This window comes from Crinia signifera, chromosome 5, assembly GCF_055691185.1.
Source record: "Crinia signifera chromosome 5, ASM5569118v1, whole genome shotgun sequence".
Taxonomy (NCBI): domain Eukaryota; kingdom Metazoa; phylum Chordata; class Amphibia; order Anura; family Myobatrachidae; genus Crinia; species Crinia signifera.
Window position 1 is genome coordinate 55,970,748 of NC_139221.1, and position 23,344 is coordinate 55,994,091.

At 45.8% G+C, this 23,344-nt stretch overlaps 1 long non-coding RNA gene across 1 annotated transcript; it reads right to left on the reverse strand.

Moving 5' to 3' along the window:
• Positions 1-12,368: 12,368 nt before the first annotated feature.
• Positions 12,369-21,927, reverse strand: LOC146080234 (uncharacterized). Its single transcript, XR_014474841.1, has 5 exons — positions 21,868-21,927; positions 20,145-20,244; positions 17,984-18,072; positions 16,131-16,315; positions 12,369-12,506 (listed from the first exon to the last, which is right to left on the reverse strand). It is a non-coding gene; the product is annotated as an uncharacterized LOC146080234 (long non-coding RNA).
• Between the last annotated feature and the right edge of the window lie 1,417 nt (positions 21,928-23,344).

Below are 23,344 nucleotides of genomic sequence, written 5' to 3' on the forward strand. Positions count from 1 at the left end.
TAACTTGTAGTGTGTAATTGCATTGTAATTTAACTCTCTACTGTATACTAGGGGGTTAGTCGCAGGGAGGTAGATAAAATGGGTGGGGCCCTGATTGAGAATCTCACTCAGTGCATGTTGTGCAAGATGTATGCGCACCTGGAGCAAGAGTCCCAGTGCGAATACATCTGCACGAGATGTGAGCGAACGTCCGCCCTGGAAGCCCAGGTCACTGATCTAGAGCGGACCGTTCAGCGACTGAGGGATATTTCCAATCTTGAGCAAAGCCTAAATAGAACGGTGGAGGAGTTGCAGATGGGGTCACTGGTAGAGGAGGAGGATCAGGTAGCCAGCTGGGTCACGGTTAGAAGGGGAAACAAGAGGGACAGGAGGGACAGGAACGACATCTCGGATCTATCACACCCGAACAAATTTGCCCGGTTGGACGAAGTTTCGGGGGAGGATGGAGACGAAATGACGGAGCTGGAGGAGACGGCTCCCTCTAGCAACCAGAGGAGCGGTCCCTCTAGCTCAAACAGGATGACAGTTAGTGAGGTACCAAGGCAGATAGTGGTGGTAGGGGATTCCATCATTAGGAGAACAGACAGGGCAATCTGCTATCGGGACCGCGATCGACGCACTGTCTGTTGCCTCCCGGGTGCTCGGGTACGGCACATCGCAGACCGAGTTGACAGATTGTTGGGAGGGGCTGGGAGCAACCCGGCGGTCTTGGTGCACATCGGCACCAACGACAAAGTCAATGGTAGGTGGGATGTCCTCAAGAAAGAGTATAGGGAATTAGGTAAGAAATTAAAGGCGAGGACATCTAGGGTAATTTTCTCGGAAATATTACCAGTGCCACGCGCTAGCTCAGGGAGGCAGAGGGAGATCAGGGAGGTAAATGTGTGGCTTAAGGATTGGTGTAGGAAAGAGGGATTCGTGTTCATGGAACACTGGGTGGACTTCGGTCAGGCGCCATCTTTTTTGCCGTGATGGATTGCACCTGAACGAGGAGGGGGCTGCGGTGCTGGGGGGAAGGATGGTTAGAGGGTTGGAGGAGATTTTAAACTAGGCGACGGGGGGGTGGGGGCAGCAAGACATTATGGGACCATCAGGGAGAGAAGCCGGACTGGGATCAGGAATCATATGGGGGAAGGAGATGGGGGGGGGGGGATGGAGACATAGACAAAGCCCTGGGACATAACAAGGGTATAATCAGGGGTAACTCTCAGGGTGCATCAGGAATGTCATGTAATAAAATGTTATGTTGTAACAGTCACGTTACCCCATTACAGTTCTTAGGTACAGATGATCTTAGTATACGGGAAGGAGGGAATGACAGAGGAAGAATTCCCGGAACTATGGAAAGGGCAGGCAGTGTGCATGGTGGGGAGGCCTGTAGAGAGTCTATTGAAGGGGAGAGGGGAAAGAGGAAGCTAGTAAAGAATTCAAATGGGTCCTGGGGTGAAACTAATCACAATATTAGAGCCATATCTAAAAATAAACATAAATTAAAATGCTTACTGGCTAATGCAAGAAGCTTAGTGAGTAAAATCGGGGAGCTTGAAACGGTGATCAGTAGGGATGACTACGACATCATTGGTATTACAGAAATATGGTGTAATGAGTCGCATGACTGGGCATTAAACATGGAGGGATATATACTCTACAGGAAAGACAGGGAAAATAGAAGGGGCGGGGGTGTGTGCCTATATGTAAATAATAACTTAACATCATGTGAGAAAAATATGAGCACAGACCTGGAAGACGACAACTCGGAGACAGTGTGGGCAGAGATAACCGACAATAATAAGAAACCAAAAAACAAATTTATAATAGGGGTATGCTATAGACCACCAAATATAAATGAAAGGGAAGAGTCTCTTTTTTTAAACCAAATCAAACAAGCATCAAATCAGGGTCAGGTATTAATTATGGGGGAATTTAATTTACCCGACATTGGGGCAGGTGTATCATTAAGCGTTTTACGTTTGTGAAATAACGAGTCCCGCTTCTCCTGCATAACGAGGAGAAGCGGGCACTCGTTATGGGGAGATGTATTAACATCCCCCAAGCCGATAAGGAGAGCCGTTATGCCCAGCGTTAACGGCTCTCCTTATCGGCTCCCTCGCCGCCCCGCACATGCGCACTCCCCGTCGCCCCCCCTGCCCGGCTTACTGGGCATGCGCGAGATCTCGCAAAAACCGCGAGATCTCCAGCGCAGCCCAAGCCAGACGCAGGGCTAGCGTTGTCCCCATAGTGGGGGATAGGACAACGCTAGCCCTGAGCTGGCGAAGCGGCCGGGGCGAATTAACGCCTTGAAGGCTGTTAATACATCGCCCCGGCCGTTAATCCCTGGGGGGGATTGCAGGGACAGCCCCGCCGAGCGTAACTTGGCGGGCTGTCACTAGCGCACGTTAGGTGCGCTAGTAATACATTAGGGACAGACGTAATCCCCCCCAGTTAACCAGCGTTAAGTGCATTTTTGCACTTAACGCTGGTTAATACATCTGCCCCAATGATTGGGAAAACGAAACAGGTAAATCAGCAAGAAGCAATGGGTTCTTAAGCTTACTTAAAGACCAGTTTATTACACAAACGGTAGAAACTCCAACTCGGGATGAGGTGCTCTTGGACTTAGTATTAACAAATAACACAGACTTAGTTTCAAACACAAAAGTAATTGAACAATTAGGGAATAGTGATCCCAATATGGTTTCACTGGAAATCAACTTCAGTAAATTACATCAAAAAGGATCTGCAAAAATACTAAACTTCAGAAAAGCGAACTTTGAATTATTCAGGGAAGCCCTAACAGGAATTGGGTGGGAAACGGTTATGGAGGGAAAAAATGCAGAGGAAATGTGGGATACTCTAAAAAAGGTGCTTGATTCACTAACTATTGAATACATTCCTAAAGTAACTAAAGGTAAATTCAACAAAAAAAAGCCACCATGGTTGGACAAAGAAGTAAGGTCAGCTATCAACAATAAAACCAGAGCCTTTAAATTCTATAAAAATAACTTGAATGAGGAGGCGTTCGCAAAATACAAAGAATCAAACAAAACTTGTAAAGGGGTAATCAAAGCAGCTAAAATATTATATGAAGAGTGCATAGCCACTGAAAGCAAAACCAACCCAAAGAAGTTTTTTAAATACATAAATAGTAAACGTTTAATTAAGGAAAACATAGGCCCACTAACTGATACTAGTGGAAAAAGTGTTACTGAGGACAAGGGAAAAGCAAAACTGTTAAATGAGTTCTTCTCATCAGTATTTACTAAGGGAGAGCAGATTGTGGAACGAACATTTACCACAAACGGGACAAATAAGCCAGATCTCATTTTGGATTTCACGCCGAAGGAAATAATACTGAGGCTAAGCAAACTCAAAACAAATAAGTCACCAGGGCCAGATGGGATTCATCCGAGGGTATTAATGGAATTAAGGGATGAACTAGCTACCCCCCTACATTATATCTTTAGCAAGTCACTATCGTCAGGTATAGTACCAAAAGATTGGAGAATAGCAGAGGTAGTGCCAATATTCAAAAAAGGAAAAAAGGAAGATCCCGCTAATTACAGACCCGTTAGTTTAACATCAATTGTGGGTAAACTATTTGAAGGATTTTTAAGGGATGGTATCCAGGAATATTTAGATCATCACCGTCTACTCAGTACTAACCAACATGGGTTCGTGAAAAATCGTTCATGCCAAACTAATCTACTAGGCTTCTATGAAGAGGTTAGCAAAAACCTCGATAATGGAAATGCTGTAGATGTGATTTTCCTAGATTTCGCAAAAGCATTTGATACTGTCCCACACAAGAGATTGATTAATAAAATGGAGAACCTAGGATTGGGTGAAAATATCTGCAGATGGGTAGGGAAATGGCTATGTAATAGAGAACAAAGAGTGGTTGTGAATGGTGCCGTATCAGATATGATACCGGTACTAAGTGGAGTGCCCCAGGGTTCGGTTTTGGGGCCCATTTTGTTTAACATTTTTATTAACGATATTGGGATAGGGTTACTCAGCAATGTATCCATCTTTGCGGACGATACAAAACTTAGCAAAGTCATCAAATCACCAGAAGATGTCACCATGCTTCAAAATGATCTTGCAATTCTAGATGAGTGGGCAAAAAAATGGAAGATGAGGTTCAATGTAGATAAATGTAAGGTTATGCACCTTGGGAGACACAACCAGTGTGCAAGTTACAACCTTAGCGGAGAGGAACTGGGTAATTCCATACTTGAAAAGGATCTAGGAGTCCAAATAGACAGCAATCTAGGATGTAGTGCCCATTGTAATGTAGCTACAAAAAAGGTCAACAAAATTCTGGCATGTATTAAGAGGGGAATGGAAACTAGGGACTCAAGGGTAATTATGCCACTATATAAAGCATTGGTGAGACCTCACCTAGAGTACGGAGTACAGTTCTGGGCCCCACACTATAAAAAGGACATCATAGAATTAGAAAAAGTCCAAAGGCGAGCAACAAAGCTTATTAGGGGAATGGAGAATTTAAGCTACGGGGAGAGATTAAGCAATTTGGGACTATTTACATTAGAAAAGAGACGTTTAAGGGGGGACATGCTCAACATGTACAAGTATATCAAGGGCCAATATAAGGAACTGTCACACACCCTATTTTCTACTAGAAAGGAATCTAGGACGCGAGGGCATGAGTATAGATTAGAAGAAAAAAGATTTCATTCAGCTAGTAGAAAGAATTTCTTTACGGTCAGAACAGTCAAACTCTGGAACTCTCTTCCCAGAGAGGTGGTAACGGCTGGCTCATTAAATGCATTCAAGGCAAAGTTGGACAAACATTTACTGGAGAAAAACATCCATGGGTACAAATAAGAAATATAATTTGTCTGTAAAATACCAGAACCTACCAAATCAGCAATGGATATCTATACCAGGTTGAACTAGATGGAAGCAAGTCTTTTTTCAGCCTTACCTACTATGTAACTATGTAACTATGAACAGCGGGGTCCGGGATGAGCGGGCTGGCAGGAGGTCCCTGCAGCGTATGGACAAGCGCTGGAGAGAAAGGGGACGGTTCCGCATCCTCCCGTTCACTGCTGGCCACAGTGATCGGGACTAAGGTGGGGAATGGGAAGGGTCCCACTGACAAATTAACATCTGTGGGTACCTGGGATGCAGGTGGTAACCTGAACAGCGGGGTCCGGGATGAGCGGGCTGGCAGGAGGTCCCTGCAGCGTATGGACAATCAGCGGCGGTGTCCCTGCGGTGGATGGGAACTGAACTAGTTCCCATGCGCTGCAGGGACCCTGCTGCTGATTGTCCATACACCACAGGGACCCCGCCGAGATTGTAAATACACCACAGGCACCCCCTGCACGGGCCCTGCAGCCCAGGTACCACCTGCCTCCCAGGGACCCACAGACCTTATTTTGTCAGAGGCTGCTATTTACTGCACAGGGCGTAGGGCGGCAAATACCGGGCAGGGCAGAATTCGGCGGCTTTCAAAGGGGCAGGGTGCAGCACCCTGTGAAATAAGCCTAGCGGGAACACTAGGTAAAGAGATGCTTCACAGGTGAAAGGTGAAAGTTGATTGGATACGGATGTCGGGTGGAATGCACATGTGCACAACAGGTAACATAACGCCAAGGATTCTTCTCAGCATCCTCGTTGGTCAGCATCGCCACGTCCTTCCCATCATCCTTGGCTGTGGTTACTATATGGCGCACATCAAAACAATACAGGGTACAGAGAACTTGACATTGTTATTGATGTGCATACCACCTTTATCATACCCATGTTTCCTTGCAAGGGATAAAAGGCCTTAGGCTGCTAAGAAACCTTCTATATGTAACCAATAGAAAGCATGTAACCCACAATGCATTGCAGTAAGTCATTATGTCAGGGTATCCTTTACTTTGGACCAATGAGAGCCGGGAGACTTACAAACCCTGAAGATAACACTTCCAGGGCCACATGAAGCTACAGGGAGTGTGTCTTCTGATGACCTGAATCACAGTGCATAAAACCGTGTCACTACCCACAATACACTTCAGTGGTTGTCTTAGCAACCTGTCCTGTGTAACCCTCAATGGAAACATAATGCTAAGGATACGTCTCGGGATCCTCCACGGTCAGCATACCCACGTCATTCCCTGCAGTGGTTACCATAATGCACACATCATAATGAAGTGCAAGAGAAGAGTGCTGTGAGAATAAGAGAATAGAGGGCCCTGCTACAAAAATATTAGTCTACTGGGAGTTGAGACAGGTTGCAAAAAGTGCAAGCGAGGTGGCCTGATGGTAGGACGTAGGTGAGGCAGGGTGTAAGGAGAGCGGCCTCCAGACTACGTTATAAGGTTTCAGATAGTGAGAGAAGTGGAGATAGATAAGGCCTTGTATGTGAGGGTGAGGAGTTTGAAGAGAATATGAGTCAGCGCAGATTTTGTCGAAGGGGCAGCCGTGGAGTCGTGGGAGTGGAAGATGAGTCTAGCTTTGGAGTTCAGAACGGATTGGAGAGGTGTGCATTTCATACCACCGCTTTCCTACAGTAGTCTGACTCAGAGACTCCTATTACTTATTTTTGTATTTGGACCTTGTATTTGTATCATTGGCTCAGTATCTCACACCAAGGTGGGGTGGAACCTACAAAAGTGAGGAGGGATCATGAGCTCCATTTCATAAACTTGCCAAATTTCAGATGGTGGAGAAAGTTTTCCATGCACTGGCTAGAAGACTCAGAATGACGGACTACTGTATTAGTGTGGGTCAGGAAATCTGAGAGAAGAAATGCTTCTGGTTTTTTTTTCCTGAAGACATAACCAAAGCCATTATCTACTTTCTTATGTTCCTAAATGTCTACTAAAAGCAACCACTACCACCTTCTGTTACAGTATAGCCTATGTAAAATCCCAAGCTGGCTCCTTTCCAGAATCCAATTCAGAGACCTCCCACTGCCATGTCCAATCAGACTCTTCCCCTAGATTTGAACTCTTTAAAAGCTCTGAAAGCTTCTTCACTAGATCCCTCCCTAGTCGCACCTGTCTGAGATATCCTCCCTACTTCCCAATATCCAATCTGGGTTTTTGATTTATACTTCACTTTTCTGCATTGGTATTTGATCTTCTATACCAGCCATGGTTGTGGTGGTCAACCTCCACTGTTTATTGTTAAAACTTTGCTTATACAAATAATGCCCACCATAGTAGAACCCTCACACATACATAATGTCCACAGTAGTGGCGCCACTTACACATGGGACCTTATTCAGGTTGAATCGTTCACACTCACCCGTGCGAACAATAGTCGCATGCACGCAGTCATGCAAAGTGACGCCCATACCACATGGCTGCTGTATTTTTACACTGCAATATAGATATCAGTCAGAACACACCCCACCCAAATGTAACTCTCTCTGCACATGTTAAGTCTGCCCCACCTGCAGTGCATATGGCTTTGGAGTTTGCTTTTGCAAACCAACCTCACTCCCCTCCTATGTGTAAGTGCCACTACTATGGGCATTATGGGGGTCATTCTGATTTGTTCGGATGGGGCCGAAATCAGCCTTGTTCCGATGGTTGATGAACTGCGCATGCACACGGCGATTTACAATGTGGCCGGCCATTTGCATGGAGCGGTGCGGGGGGGGGGGGGGGGGGATGTGTTGGCGGACCATTGACTGATTTTTCCGGCTGCGGGCACATGCGAGGGGATGTGTCTTTGTGACACATTCCCTCACATGGTTGCGAGGAGGTAGGGCAGTGGGGGTGTGTGTAACTGGCGGGGCGGCGTTACAAAGAATCAAGGTATAAGATACAATACATTTCTATCTATATGGGGTCCCTGGTTTACATTTAACACCCTGACTCCTTATAGATCCATACCAAATGGCTTTTCTGACCTTTTAATCTAGTCAATCTAGGTATTATAACCATTTGAAAAGAGCCATCGTTTGGCTTCCGTTCACTTATATCGATTCATTCTTACCCGTACCAGGTCTCTCTTATATATTTTTTTCCTCTCTCTTTTTCCTTTTTTATTTTCCTTCTTTCTTATCTGTCTTCATTTATTATTTGTTGATTTATTCTCATATAGATTAGTGCACAGTTTTTTTTTTGTTTTTGTTTTTTTTGGTTGTTTGTTTTGCTCTCCCTACGAGAGTCCCTGATCAGATATCTGTATATTATACTTCGGTTATCGGCACCTCTGATTTCAATGTAGAGTCGGGACACTATGGGCTTGATTCTCCAGCCATGACACTGACTTATCTTCTTTTACTTTTAGAGCCAGATATCTGGCACCGATATATGCAAATGCCTGTGTAAACCTTAGTTTAGATATATCATTATTGTTTGGGCTCATTTTTGTTTAACACAGATTATTATATTTGGATATGTGTGTATTGTGTATGTTAGAAATTTATGCGAAAATTATAAAAAAAAAAAAGTACTGGGGGCACTACATGTTTTTTGCAGCAGTACTGGGGTGCATTATGTGTATAAGCAGCAGTACTGGGGTGCATTATGTGTATAAGCAGCAGTACTGGGATGCATTATGTGTATAAGCAGCAGTACTGGGGTGCATTATGTGTATAATCAGCAGTACTGGGGTGCATTATGTGTATAAGCAGCAGTACTGGGATGCATTATGTGTATAAGCAGCAGTACTGGGGTGCATTATGTGTATAAGCAGCGGTACTGGGGTGCATTATGTGTATAAGCAGCAGTACTGGGTGCATTATGTGTATCAGAAGCAGTACTGGGGTGCATTATGTGTATAAGCAGCAGTACTGGGGTGCATTATGTGTATAAGCAGCAGTACTGGGGTGCCTTATGTGTATAGGCAGCAGTACTGGGGTGCATTATGTGTATAAGCAGCAGTACTGGGGTGCATTATGTGTATAAGCAGCAGTGCTGGGTTGCATTATGTGTATCAGCAGCAGTGCTGGGGTGCATTATGTGTATCAGCAGCAGTGCTGGGGTGCATTATGTGTATCAGCAGCAGTACTGGGGTGCATTATGTGTATAAGCAGCGGTACTGGGGTGCATTATGTGTATAAGCAGCGGTACTGGGGTGCATTATGTGTATAAGCAGCAGTACTGGGTGCATTATGTGTATCAGAAGCAGTACTGGGGTGCATTATGTGTATAAGCAGCAGTACTGGGGTGCATTATGTGTATAAGCAGCAGTACTGGGGTGCATTATGTGTATAGGCAGCAGTACTGGGGTGCATTATGTGTATAAGCAGCAGTACTGGGGTGCATTATGTGTATAAGCAGCAGTGCTGGGTTGCATTATGTGTATCAGCAGCAGTGCTGGGGTGCATTATGTGTATCAGCAGCAGTGCTGGGGTGCATTATGTGTATCAGCAGCAGTACTGGGGTGCATTATGTGTATAAGCAGCGGTACTGGGGTGCATTATGTGTATAAGCAGCGGTACTGGGTGCATTATGTGTATCAGCAGCAGTGCTGGGTTGCATTATGTGTATAAGCAGCAGTACTGGGGTGCATTATGTGTATAAGCAGCAGTACTGGGTGCATTATGTGTATAAGCAGCAGTACTGGGGTGCATTATGTGTATAGGCAGCAGTACTGGGGTGCATTATGTGTATAAGCAGCAGTACTGGGTGCATTATGTGTATCAGCAGCAGTGCTGGGGTGCATACTGTGTATCAGCAGCAGTACTGGGGTGCATTATGTGTATAAGCAGCGGTACTGGGGTGCATTATGTGTATAAGCAGCGGTACTGGGGTGCATTATGTGTATAAGCAGCGGTACTGGGGTGCATTATGTGTATAAGCAGCGGTACTGGGGTGCATTATGTGTATAAGCAGCGGTACTGGGGTGCATTATGTGTATAAGCAGCGGTACTGGGGTGCATTATGTGTATAAGCAGCGGTACTGGGGTGCATTATGTGTATAAGCAGCAGTACTGGGGTGCATTATGTGTATAAGCAGCAGTACTGGGGTGCATTATGTGTATAAGCAGCAGTACTGGGGTGCATTATGTGTATAAGCAGCAGTACTGGGGTGCAATATGTGTATAAGCAGCAGTACTGGGGTGCATTATGTGTATAAGCAGCAGTACTAGGGTGCATTATGTGTATAAGCAGCAGTACTGGGGTGCATTATGTGTATAAGCAGCAGTACTGGGGTGCAATATGTGTATAAGCAGCAGTACTGGGGTGCATTATGTGTATAAGCAGCAGTACTGGGGTGCATTATGTGTATAAGCAGCAGTACTGGGGTGCATTATGTGTATAAGCAGCAGTACTGGGGTGCATTATGTGTATAAGCAGCAGTACTGGGGTGCATTATGTGTATAAGCAGCAGTACTGGGGTGCATTATGTGTATAATCAGCAGTACTGGGGTGCATTATGTGTATAAGCAGCAGTACTGGGGTGCATTATGTGTATAAGCAGCAGTACTGGGGTGCATTATGTGTATAATCAGCAGTACTGGGGTGCATTATGTGTATAAGCAGCAGTACTGGGGTGCATTATGTGTATAATCAGCAGTACTGGGGTGCATTATGTGTATAAGCAGCAGTACTGGGGTGCATTATGTGTATAAGCAGCAGTACTGGGGTGCATTATGTGTATAAGCAGCAGTACTGGGGTGCATTATGTGTATAAGCAGCAGTGCTGTAACTAGACATTTTTGTGCCCTGTGCAAGAAAGGGAATTTGTGCAGTACTGGGGCATTCTGAGTATAAGAAGCAATACTTTGGGCATTATGCATATATGCAGCAGTACTGGGGCATTATGTGTAAGTGGCACTACTGGGGACATTGGGGGTTATTGTAAATGGTTCGGTCCCCTGTTCGCCATGGCCACATGCACTCAGCCTATGCACATGCGCAGAAATGCGGCTGCGCATGCGCATACGCCAAACATTGGTCCCTGTGCGAATGAACGCTGGCTGCGAACAGACCAGAATAAGGTCCCAAATGCAATAGCCTGGACGTTGTTTGCAGTGAAGACATAATTGATTTTGCAGCTAGATAAAAAGCAGCAATATTTTAAAGGCAAAACCAACTTGCTAAGTTGTAGGACTCTTGCCACAGACTAATCCGCAGGTGGAGGTTTGCTGTTGGTGTTCCTCTCAGTGCAGAACGAGCCAGTCTTGGGTGACAAAAGGTCCTTAATGCATTTAGTTATTCCAGTTACCTTCCTCAGGAGTAAAACTCAGCGGAAATGCTGGTCAGATATGTGTACCCCTGGATTTACTAGATCACAGGATTAAATACAGTGGGGGAAATTTACTAATATGTGTATTCTACTTCAAATGTGATGTTGCTATGGGCAACCAATCAGAATCGACTTATTTATATAGCACCCTCTGGAAGATAGACAGGATCTGATTGGTCGCCCATAGCAACATCACATGGGAAGTAGAATACACAAAATGAGTAAATTTCCCCAGTGTGTTTCATTTTCTGGCAATATACACTCAAATAAGATATATGACATGTACTTAATATGCTTTTAATCGCAAACTGTCGCTGGCGTCATTCGCAGTGAGACCCTGCGCACGGGCACTATGCGCATGTACGGTCACTTGATAATCACTCGGGCTCCTTATTAGCAGCCTAGCATTTGGTCTGAATCAGGCCCATTATGTTATTGTGACCAATGAATGAGGAGGTAAATATAAAGTTATGTTTCGTACTAAACTCACATATTGGGCCTAATTCAGATCCGATCTGATGGGCAAAACCATGCTGCACTGCCGGTGGGGCAGATGTAACATGTGCAGAGAGTTAGGTTTGGGAGAGTTAGATTGTTTCTGTGCAGGGTAAATTTATTATTATTATTTATTTACAGTTTCTTAAATAGCGCAGCAGATTCCGTTGCGCTTTACAATAGTAAACAGAGATAAAACAAACTGGGTAACAGACAGACTTGAGGTAAGAATGCCCTGCTGCAAGCTTACAATCTATAGGGATATAGGCAGTGGCGTAACTAGATATCCATAGGCCCCATAGCAAAAGTTTGTAAGGGCCCCCTATTTAGCAGCTGATGGTGATAAATGTATGTAAAACATATTACTTAGACAGTAAATATGGGCCCCCTCTCAGCTCTGGGCCCCATAGCAGCTGCACCCCTTGCACCTATGGTAGTTACACCCTTGGATATAGGAGGGAAACACAAGGACAGGCATCAGTAATAGCATAGCTTGTAGATCCAGAAGGGAAGCTACAGGGTAAATACTGTATGCTTTATTTTTACACAGCAATTTAGATATTAGTTTGAACACACCACTCCCATATATATCTCTCTCCGCACATGTTACATCTGCCCCACCTGCAGAGCAGCATGGTTTTGTCCATCTGCAAAAATAAATCAAGTCTGAACCAACTCCACAACAATCTTATTGTCAGTACTTACTAATTATCACTAGATGGCGCTCAACGGCAACATCTGAATGCTGAGTGCTGAAACCTGGATTGAACCATCTGTCACAGTGCTTCCTACACTTTCGTCAATGACGGCACCTTGGAGTATCAGCATTTTTTTCAGGCCAAAAGTTTCTAATTGATAAAACCAGAAAAAATGACAACTTAAATAAACTGCCATCCTATAGAATTGGAATCTATTGTGGACATACACAATAATAACACATAACTGGGTATTACAGACAGGTAGAATATAAAATGTGAGTCTGGCATTAAGAGTGGAGGGGGTGGGGGTAGCCCAGGGTAGCTTTTGGAATTTGATAAGCATAAAGGTGAGTTTTTAGGGAACCCTTGAGAGTATACAAGTCTGCGGCATGTCTTGTTGTATTAGGGCGAAATTTCACAGACGCAGTACAAACAATTGTAACCAATGGTGGGAGCCATAAATGAGAGAAGCAAACTTTTGGCAGAGAAGATCCGGTTGGGAAATACTTTATAACAAGTGAAGAAATGTAACACACTCGCTAGGCCCAGCATGTACAAACCACTGGAATTCAGGGTACTTGTATGCAGTCAAAATCCCGACGGTCAATATCCCGACAGGGTCATAATACCGACAAGGACAAAATCCAGACAAGGACAAAATCCCGACATTTAAAATCCCGACAAGGACAAAATCCTGACATTTAAAATCCCGACAAGGTCAAAATACCAACATATAGAATGTACAGGTGAAACAGTCAACATGACTTTGTGTTGGCAAGGTCGACATGTTTTTTTTCACAGTTTTTTGACCCGACATGTGCCGACAGGCGGTATTTCATGCCCTACCATCCACTAGGGCGTGGTGGGAGAATAAAATAGTGTGCCTGAAGCAATGCGAGCGATGCGAGGGGCTGCGGTTCACTTCCAATTGTGTCCATGTCGACCGTGTCGACAGTCGGGTCAAAAAACTGTGAAAAAAACCATGTCGACCTCTCGACCTGTCGACACAAAATCATGTTGACTGTTTCACCTGTACATTCTATATGTCGGTATTTTGACCTTGTCGGGATTTTAAATGTTGGGATTTTGTTCTTGTCGGGATTTTAAAAGTCGGGATTTTGTCATTGTCGGTATTATGACCCATTCGGGACTTTGACCCTGTCGGGATTTCATACCGAATCCCTTGTATCATGTCATGCTTTATAGATCAGAATGAAGGTCATGCCATACACTAGCTACTGGACTCAATACACTAGCAGTTTCAAGGTCCTACCCACCAGGTTGGAGGTCCTGCAATACACTAACCCAGTGGTTCCCAAACTTTTTGAATCACGGCACCCTAAAGTATCAGAATATTTTTCACGGCACCCCTAGGCCAAAAGTTGGTTACTAGTTTCAGGAAAGATATTAAATAAGTTGCTATTTAAATGTTTTCCTTAGGTGCACTTATGTGGTGAGAAACATGATTCACTTCTGTTAGCCCACATATTCTTAATTGGAAGTCACAAGCACTGATTTTGCCTATTTCATTGGCCATAAATAACTTGAACCACCAACCTGAGGCACCCCTGCAAGTGCTCCAAGGCACCCCAGGGAGCCTAGGCGCACAGTTTGGGAACCACTGCACTAACCACTAGGCTGGGAGTCCTGTTAAATACTAGTCACCAGATTTAAGTTCTGCTGCGCAATAGCACCTTAATTGGAGATTCTTCTACTCAGATGCTACTAGATTGAAGGTCCTGCCATACATTAGCCACTTCATAGAAAGTCTTGCCTTAGATAATTTAACAGATGGAAGGTCTGTTTAAAACAGTAGCTGTCATATTGAAGGTATGGACATACACCAACTACTTAATTGAGGTCTTGCATATTATTCATCAGAATCGGCTATGCTTTCTTTACTATTACCAACCAGTAATGGCTGAATCATACCACATAACCTACCCTTGTGGTATGATCCAGCCTTCACTATGCTAGTGCATAATACAGTACTTGTCCTAGCATGCTGTGCACATGAAATACGCAGTCACCGGTTGGTCATGCTCCTCTTGCATGTCACAGTGCTTCATTCCCAGTATATTAAGCACAAATGCATCATGTAATTAGTCTTGGCTGACTGTAGAGCTACACATACTTCATACTTGCCTACTTTTATCCTCACCTCTCCGGAGAAGTCCGGAGAGACAATGCGTCAGGGGGGGCGGGGATAAGGCTGACATCACTTGGCCCCACCCCCTCTCCACGGACCCGCAATTGCGTTATTTGAAGCAACAGGGATTGGGGAAGGGGGTGCAGGGGCTCTGGCCAGCAAGCGGGAGACTTGCCCACCTTCCCAGGGGGGGCCGGGAGGTGGACACGATTTTTAGGAGCCTCCTAACCATTCCAGGAGAGTAGGCAGGCCTGATATACTGTAAGCTTGAACCCGTTCTTACTTTCACACTGCAACCTATGCAATGATTCTAGCAGACAGCAAATATTGCAGTGTCTGATAGAACCATGATATGAGAATGACAGAATTTAAGCCCAGCTCACCTTCCACTCTGACCTGTTGTGTCTGACCTTAGGTTAAATGCTTATAAGGAGCTTTGTGCAAACTCATGTTAGGGACAACACCTGCTGAAGGACTTCTTTTCTGAGTTTCAATGAATATCTGGAAAAGGCAGGAGAAAGATCCAAACCTAACCCCATCACCAGCCAATTCCTAAACTCTCCATGCAGCCTAACCTTAAATACACCCTGCATGATTCCATCATTAAAGTTTAGTGGCTTACTGGACTCTGGCACCCTAAATCCAGAAGGAAAGCAGAGAACTGGATCATCCATACCAGGGCTGACACTAGGATTTGCTTGACTCTCAGTGGCGTAACAATAGCCCTGCAGACCCCGTGGTCTGCGGGGCTATCGATGCGCTGCACTGCTGCTGGGACCAATCTTAGCCTTCTGCTCACCGCCACCGGAAATTTTGGCAGGGCCCCACTTAAAATAAAGCCCTGTAGACGCGGGATCCGGCGGCGGCGAGCAGAGGGGTAAGCAGCGGGGTTGGTGTTTGGAGGCAGGCTTTATTTTATGGGGGGGGGGCTTAATTTTAAGGGGGCCCTGACAAAATTTCCTGCGAGGGGGCACCTAATTTATAGTTCCGCCACTGTCGACTCTGTCTCATGCGCGTATGGGTATGACATTCAGCACCCGTGGCATGTACCCCACTCGCCTATCCCCTAGTTGCGCCTAACCAAATGTAGCTAAGGACAAGAAGAATGAACCCATTGCCACTGGAAAGCAACCGTCTTGTGTTTTTCTACTTCTTCACTGTTTTGAGCAATTGTGCAAAGAAGACGGTTGCTTACAGTGAGTTATCTACATAGATAGGAGCAGGATTACCGTAACCATTCAAATTGTCAACCAACAGCTCTCAAACAGCCATTTATGAAGACATAGGGGGAAATTTACCAATATGAAAAACCTAGTTTTTCGTATTAGTATTTCCCATACGACTGCATACGACTGTTTCAGTCGTATGCAAAGTCGTGTTCCGGAGGGGAAATTACAAAGCAGTCATATACGACTGCTTTGTAACCCTCCAATGGTGTAACCATTCGTATTAGCGGCACATATATACGGCCGCTAATACGAATTAGTAAGAAAGTCGGCTCCTGATTGGTCGCTAGGCGGCCAATAGAAATCATTCTGAGGAGAGGCGCCGAGTATGAAACATCTCTGCATCTCTCCTCAGTGCGATGCGGACAGTGCGGGGACCGGCGACAGCATGAAGATTACCTGGATTACGGCGGACCAAGACAAGACATCTTCAGCACAGGACCAGGTGAGTAGGATTTCCTTCCACAGCTCCAACATGGATTTCTTCGGACCCGGACACCGACATAAGCCTGGAGGACGACAAGGACCGCCGACAAGGACCTGGAGGACGACACAGGACACCGGACACCAGGACAGAGGGCTACCTACGGGATCAAGAAAGGTAAGTATCAGTATGTGTCTAATGTATGTATTAAACTTTTATTTTCATTGTGTCAGTGTGTGTTTATTGTACTATTTTTTTAACTGTGGAACTACAAGACCCAGCGGGCCCTTTAATGCCCCGCAGGCTGGGACTTGTGGTTCTCCAAGTCCCAGCTTGCGGGGGAGGCTTGCTGGGACTCATAGTTCCACAGTTTTAAACAATAGTTTTTTCATCTATTTTTTTTACACCACTATCAGCCCGGTGACCACAGCCCAGGGTCACCGGGGACAGCACCAGGCTTCAGCCTGGTCAGGTAAGTCCTGGAGGGGGGGGACCCCTTTATTGGGGGGGTCCCCACTCCCCCAGGGCCCCTGGCCAGGCTGACTGGTCGGTAGGGTTAATGTTTTGGCCGCGGGACCTTATATAATAAGTGTCCCCCGGCTGTGACATTACCCTGCTGGCTGGTTGTGCCTGGGGCTGGTTCTTAAAATACGGGGGACCCCTACTCATTTTGTCCCCCGTATTTTGGGAACCAGCCCCGGATCTGGAGCCAGGGGCTGGTTGTTAAAAATCGAGGAATCCCTATTTGTCAGGTTCCCTGATTTTTAATTATTGGCCCCGGCTCTTTCAGCCTGGTGCTGGTTACAGCTGTGGGGGGGACCCCACGCTGTTTGTTTTTTTAAATGTATTTATTTTTCTATTTTTTTTTTACACTCTGCAGCCTGCACGGATCTGACTGATCCATGCAGGCTAAAGGCAAATACGACAGGGAAAGCAAGGTGTATTTTCCTGTCGTATTTTCGTGCCTGTTTTACACCAATTAGCAGCCGTATTATCAGTACGGCTGCTTAGTAAATCAGGAACCACCATTCTTTTGAATGGTGATTTCTGTCGTATTCTATCGATGGTGTAGACATTCGTATTTGTGAATACAAATACGAATGTCCCATCATTAGGAATACGAATTGTTGTATTTTCGGGATTGTAAATCCCGAAAATACAAATGTGTAAAAAATATGTGTATTTCTGCCTACGGATACACCTATTTTTTACGAATCCATTTTGGTAAATTTCCCCCATAGTATCAGGCAGGTGCACAAGGATTGTCTATTCAGTACACATAAGGTGCACGTCGGCCTACCCGCCTACCTAGAAGGGCACATAATGTAAGTATGCCGAGGAGGAAAGTTCTCTGGTGCTGCACTGTGCAAACTGTCCAATCTCTACTAGCACCACATTCAATAAAATAAATGTTTCCGATTGTAACCTAAAATAGTGCAGCCGTATTAGTGGTTTCAATGAATCATCAGTGTAAGGGGATACCTGGAGTGCCTTTATTAAATGTGGCACTTCTGGGTGTGATAAACCATTTATTACATTACTTACCTCTCAAAGAGGGATCTCATTGGCTATCCGGCTGTTACATATTTTGTAGCCAAAACATTGGTATTGGTACTGGCATTAGTACGCGGGATAGATGTACTGCGTCCCCTAGCAAGGCTTGCTGCGCCTCGCCATGCTTCGGGCGCGGTGCCTTGCTGTGCTCTGCACACTTTTATATTCTCCAGCTAGGTCCATTGGCATGGTAAAGTATGAACAAGTTGGTTTTAAAGCAAAAAATCATGAAAAACTCATGTCATTTTTTTATGTCAACATTTTCCACATCTACCTTTCGCTTGTGTCGATCTTTTGGCCATGTCGAACTATTTCGTGTGTAGACCTTCTGCCTGTCAACCAATAGTGGCCGAATCCTATTGACTGCATAAACAAGGACTTCTCATTAACTGAACAATTTCACTCAAATAGATCAAGCGATGATGATGATGATGATGAAGATTATAAAAGTCCTTGAACAACTTAAAGTAAATAAAAGTTTAATGTAAGAAAAAAACAATGTAAACATTTTACAATATTAGATTGTATCTCTTCAACAGAATTCTTTTTAGCCGTTGTTAGAATGTAGGCAGCGTGGATTTTGTCCAGTGTTTTACAGCATAAATGGCAAAGGCTTTGGGAAAATATATTCAGAAATAATAATAATATTGGTAAGGAGATTCTTGCCCTTAAGGGGCTACAATCTACTTAGTAACTTATACTAATAAATGCTGAGTAGGTACAAACATTTAATCCTTCGGAAATGCTGATTACAATCTACAGTAAGATAAGTGCAATTATGACCAGAGGCGTTCTGAGAGAGGAGGAGGCCCTTGTGCAGCCTCCTCCGGCCGGGCCCCCTCTTCTCTGCCGGAAATTGGTGCAGTACAGTAGGGTCTGAACACTAGAGCACTCAGGGTGAGATGTACTAAGCCTTGAAAAGTGATAAAATGGAGAGTGATAAACCACCAACCAATCAGCTCCTACCTGTCATTTTTCAAACACAGCTTGTGACATGTCAGTTAGGTGCTGATTGGCTGTTGTTTTTTCATCCTCCATTTTATTACTTTTCAAGCTTAGTACATCTGGCCCACAATCCCTACTTTGCATGCACCGATCTCCGGAAAAATGATGCAGCAGCAATTTTTCCAGAGATTTCCGCAGCGCTGGGTTAAGTATTAAAAAATGGGTGCAGCGTGTTCAGGGTGGGTCCGCCTGGGACTCAGGGGCATGCGTGCACACTGCACTCATTATAAGTACACTACTGTCACCCATCTGCTTGGTCAATGTAATATAAAATGCATTAATTCGGCTGCATTTGCCTTGACCCTTGTTATCTGTTTTACTGGCTGCCTTAGAGAAAAGCAGAGCAAGCAGGCAGCAGAAAAGAAAACTGTGGAACACTCTGGGCCTGGTTCAGATGTGGGTGTTGCTGACTGTAGCACTGCACTAAACATTTGAAAGAAAACTTTTCTGCCTATGTGTGTGTGTGTGTGTGTGTGTGTGTGTGTGTGTGTGTGTGTGTGTGTGTGTGTGTGTGTGTGTGTGTGTGTGTGTGTGTGTGTGTGTGTGTGTGTGTGAGAGAGTGTGAGAGAGAGAGAGAGCCAGGGAGAGAGTGTGAGAGGGAGGGATAGAGTGTGAGAGGGAGGGAGAGAGTGGATGTGAGGGAGAGAGTGAGTGTGAGAGGGAGGGAGAAAGTCTTGAGAGAGGGAGTGTGAGAGAGGAAGTGCGAGATTAGGAGAAAGGGTACTTATGTATTATCTGGACTCCCATGTTAAATGCACCCCATTTTTTCATACCCCCACTATCCAAATACGCATGGAGTTGATTTTATATAGTGTGGCGAGCGCAGCGAGCCACCGTGCCCGAAGCGTGGCGAGCGCAGCGAGCCCCGCGAGGGGACACGGTCTCATAAGAAAAACGGGAGCCCAGATATTACATAAGTACTGGAGAAAGTGTGTGTCTCACATACAGGAGACTGTGAGAGAGAGAGAGAGAGAGAGAGAGAGAGTGTGGATGTGAGATAGAGGGAGAGAGTGTGAGAGGGATAAAGGAGAATCTGAGAGCGAGAGTGTCGGTGTGAAAGAGAGGGAAACAGTGGGTGTGAGAGAGTGTGGGTGTAAGATAGAGGGAGAGTGTGAGAGGAATAGAGGAGTGTGTGTGAGGGAGAGTGTGGGTGTGAGATAGAGGGAGAGTGTGAGAGGATTAGAGGAGAGTGTGTGTGACAGAGAGTGTGGGTGCGAGATAGAGGGAGAGTGTGAGAGGGTTAGAGGAGAGTGTGTGTGAGAGTGTGGGTGTGAGATAGAGGGAGAGTGTGAGAGGGTTACGGGAGAGTGTGTGTGAGAGAGAGTGTGGGTGTAAGATAGAGGGAGATTGTGAGAGGGTTAGAGGAGAATCTGAGAGAGAAAGAGGGAGGAACCTAGACGGCTGCTGTATGCAGTAAGATGGCTACTCACCTTGGACGGACCAGTCTCACCCTGCACACACCAATAACCATGAAGGATCCAGGAGACCTGTGCTGCACCAATTTGAATTCTTCAGCTGATTTTTTTACACCTAAATAAAAGTAGAAAGGTGGTACAGTTCGCAGAGCTGGCTTGAGGAGGGGAGCTCATGGGCACGGAATCCCCACTCTGAGAGGCCCCCACCTGTTGCTGCAGTTTGAGGAACGGCTTCCAGGCACGGCCTCCACTACCCCTAACTCTGCAGTGCCCGGCCTCTTTCTATCAGGCCGGGGCAGTGGGGACTCTGGAACATCCAGATGACCTGTATTTGCGATGGCAGTGGGGTAATCCAGTAGAATTATGTGGCTTTCTGGGCAGCGGAAGACTCTGAATTTGCCTGGGAGTCTCTCCACAGGATGCAAGAGGATCCCTCCCCCCATATTACAGCAAGTACACACTGCCATTACATAACACACTTCCCCCATATATTACACCCCGTATACACACCACTATGATACATTACATACATCCACCCCCATATTACATACCCTCCAACATTTATAGGGCATAAATCGGTACATATTCGGGGACGGGGGAGTGGTCACGTGTAAAGTGGGTGTGGCCACATGAAGTGGGCGTGGCCACACCTCCTTTCCAATTATGTGTACTTTTTCAAGATGCCTCAGGTCTCTTGGAACTCCCCACCCTCCACTGCACTGCTTACCGGTGGATGTCTGAGGAGGAAAGTGCTTCGCCACTGCAGACCCGTGACCAGGTCCCCTTCCCCGAATACGGGCTCCTTCTGGAAGAAGGCTATCGCCAGGGAAGCCACCCGGCCCCTCTGTGGTCGCGGACAGATGACATGTCACGTCCGCAACCAGACACTAGAGCCCTCACACTGTCACAGGCAGCGTCACTGCCACCCAGCCCCTCTGTGGTCGCGGACGTATGACACATCACGCCCGCGACCACAAACTAGAGCACCGACAACGAGAGTAAGAGCCGCGGAGCGGGGTAACAGCGCACGCTGTTACCCCACTCCTCCTTTGACCCCAAACACATGGAGCCGGACTCCGGAGACAATGGAGAAGTGGCAACTCCATTGCCTCCGGCAGAAAACCGGTACAATCGGTACATCCATTTTTAGCCGGTATAGACCGTTAAAAACCGGTACTGTACCGGCTAAATTGGTACAGTTGGAGGGTATGACATTACATTCAATACTCACATTATTATATTACATTATACAAATCCCCCCAGCTAGTTGAGTACACACATCAATGTATTACACTACACACAGAGCCCCCCCACACACATTATATACAGCCCCAAGCACACACATCACTGTATTACATTACAGAGCCCCCCTCCCCCCACACACATTATATACAGCCCCCAGCACACACATCAGAGTCCCCCCCCCTCCCCCACACACATTATATACAGCCCCAGCACACACATCACTGTACTACATTACAGAGTCCCCCCCCCCCTCACACACAGCATATACAGCCCCCAGCACACACATCACTGTATTACATTACAGAGTCCCCCCACCCCTCCCTCACATACAGCATATACAGCCCCGTGCACACACATCACTGTATTACATTACAGAGCCCCCCCACACACACATAATATACAGCCCCAGCACACACACACCACTTTATTATATTACACCCAATCACACAAATTATATCCAGCCCCTGACTCCCCCAGGATACACAGCACTCACCGCAGGAAGAAGAGCTGCAGAGCCGTTGCTGGCCTCACGGAGCTCAGTCAGTGGTGGGCGGGGCTAACTTCCAGGAAGTAGCAGACAGAGCCCTGACCCCTGGCAGCTCTCTGGTCTCCCGATGTACAGCCACAGAGACTGACTTCCTGTCGGCACGCAGCAGCTCCGGCTACATCACAGGCTCAGCCGGCCACCCACAACCCCGCGGTGGTGATGTATTCCCTGCGGGTCCCGCCCCCACTAGTTGCAGATTGAAGCGTGTCTCTGTAATCCGCTCCAGTGCAGTGTGTCCTCGTTGTCAGTGCTGGTGGGTCCCTGACTTCCACTCCAACTGTAGCGCATGGGCCTAGTGGGAAGTCCGGCCCTGATTCCTGCTATGGCTGGTGAGGAACAGCCTGGTCTTTGCTAATGCTTGCTGGTTCTGCTTCTGATCTTTGCCTGATTCTGTCCCTTTAATGCATTGATGCCCACCTTGACATTTGCATGGATTTTGATCATTCTCTGGATTGCCACCTGCTCTGAAATTCTGCTAAAATATTGATAATTCAGCTATAATTCATATAATTGATCAGACTTGATTCTGTGTGAGTACCTGAAATACTTCTCCAAATATTCTTCCTACCAGTGGCAATCTCCTACTATTTCAAATAGAAAAATAGACAGTGCAGGCAAGTCTATCTTGACTCTCTCTCTCTTATAGATTGTATTCAGCCTAGGGTCAAATTAAAAGATAGTCTAAAGGGGCGCAATTTTACTAGATTGCTTAGAAATGGAGCGCTGTGTTTTTTTCTGCTAGATCGTGGAGCTTTGCCTATGAACAATAGTCAAAGCCCCGCTCTACACAGATCGCTCAGCGCACATCGCGGTGTGCATTGCAGATGTACTGCAATGTGTGCTGAGCAATCATGCTGGAGTGCCACGGTTCTCCGTCACTGCCCAATACATTAGTATCACTGCAATGTTAGTTCAAAATCCTTTGACATGGTGACTGTTCAGCATGATAAAAGCAAATGCCGAAAGCAAATAACATTTATAAAGAACTTATACTTTCTACACTGACACTCGGGGGTATATTTACTAAGATGAGAGTTCTATTTTTTTTAAAAGTCAGAGTTCGGCTGGCATCCCGCATGGCCACCAAACTTGGGCGTCATTACATCCAACCCCATATATGTGACTATGCTGCACTCACAGTGTTGCAGAAGCAGTATAAGGTCACCTTAAATTCCCCAGGGCCACCGCTTTTACAGTTTATTCTAATCACCTAATAAAGGCAGAAAATTAGCAACACTGTCACATTTTCCTTATTACTGTCTGTCCAAGACAGAATTAAAGGTTTCCCACTACTCGTATATTGGCCCATATTCTGGTTCACTCGCAAAGGCAAATTCCTTCTTAAATGGACAAAACCATGTGCACTGCAGGGGGGGGAGGCAGATGTAACATGTGCAGAGAGAGTTAGATTTGGATGGGGTTT